Raw genomic sequence first — 1,686 nt, forward strand, 5'->3', positions numbered from 1 at the left:
TTCTCAAAAAGTTGCAAATAGAGATACCATTTGACCCAGAAATTCCACTACTGGGAATATACCCTAAAGAGACCATAAATGGCACCTAAGTAGATATATGCATATCCATGTTTATTGTGGCTTTGCTTACAATAGCAAGGAGTTGGAAACAACCCAAATGCCCATCAACAAACGAATGGGTAGAGAAGCTGTGGTATATTCGCACAATGGAATATTATGCTGCATTGAAAAACAAGGAACTCATGCAATATTATTAAAAATGGGTGACCCTGGAGGACATTATGCTGAGTGAGGTATCTCAGTCACAAAGGGACAAGTGCTATATGGTTCCACTGTTGTAGAATGAGGCTGACATTGGGATGGGGGTAAGACTGAGAAAAACTGGATGAAATATGTTTACGGCATTGAAGTCTTTGGGGGAGAGAATATTTTATATTTTAGAACATTATGTTTATCGTAAGAGTACGGAATGAGGGTTGCAGAGTGGATTATATTTGGGGGTTGGGGGATGTGTGTGGGGGATTGCGTATCAATGAGGGAGTTTTTCTTTTGCATTTGAAGGAGAGAAGCAAACGGGTGGGGGGTGGGGGGCGGGGAGAGGGGTGCAACAATGAATGAATGGAATTCCAAAATCTCTGTAGATGTTCACTGAAATGAAAAATAAAGAAATTAAAGAAAAAGAAAGAAAATTATCTACAAAAAAAAGAATATTATCCTTGAAGAATGCAAAAGATTATTGAAGAAAAGACCAAGATGGATGTCAGATGAGACTCTGACTATTGCATTAGAACACCAGGAAGCCAAAGCTAAAGGAAGAAATTAAAAGAGCTGAAGAGAAAATTTCAAAGGATAGCTTGTGATGACAAAGCAAGATATTATAATGAAATGTGCAAAGAGCTAGAGTAAGAAAATCAAAAGGGCCGAACTTGCTCAGCATTTCTTAAGCTGGAGGAATTTAAAAACAAATTCAAGCCACGAGTGGCAATACTTAAGGATGCCTTAGGCAGAATGTTAAATTATCCAAGAAGCATTACAAAAAGATGGAGTATACAGAGTCACTGTACCAGAAGGAATTGGCTGACACATAAGAATTTCATGAAACAATATATGAGGAAGAGCTTGTGGTGATGAAGTTCAAGTTGCTCTGAAAGAATTGGAAAAAAACAAGGCTCCAGGAGTTGATGGCATAACAATTGACATATTTCAATAAAGAGATGCTGGGGGAGCTCTGGTGGCCTAGTGGCAAGGAGCTGCAACTACAATCCCAGAGGCGCTCGGTTCGAATCCACCAGATGCTCTGCCGGGGAAGGAGGGACAATCTCCTCCTGTACCAGTCAGATCCAATTTGACGGTACACTCACACAAAAATTAAAAAAAAAAAAGAGATGCTGGTGTGGATGTGCACACTAAGTTGTGCCAAGAAATCTGGAGGACAGCCACCTGGCCAGCTAACTGGAAGAGATCTATAGTCTCATTCCAAAGAAAGGTGAACTAAAGAGTGTGGAAATTATCGAACAATATCATTAATATCACATGCAAGCAAGATTCTGAAAATTATCCAAAAATGACTGGAGCAACATGTCAACAGAGAACTGCTAGACATGCAGACTGGATTTAGAAGAGGCCAGGGTACTAGGGATATAGCTAATGTTAGATGGATCTTAGCAGAAAGCATAGCGTACCAGA

This window comes from Elephantulus edwardii, unplaced genomic scaffold (genome assembly GCF_000299155.1).
Source record: "Elephantulus edwardii isolate Elephantulus edwardi_28Jun2011 unplaced genomic scaffold, EleEdw1.0 scaffold00352, whole genome shotgun sequence".
Lineage (NCBI taxonomy): Eukaryota > Metazoa > Chordata > Mammalia > Macroscelidea > Macroscelididae > Elephantulus > Elephantulus edwardii.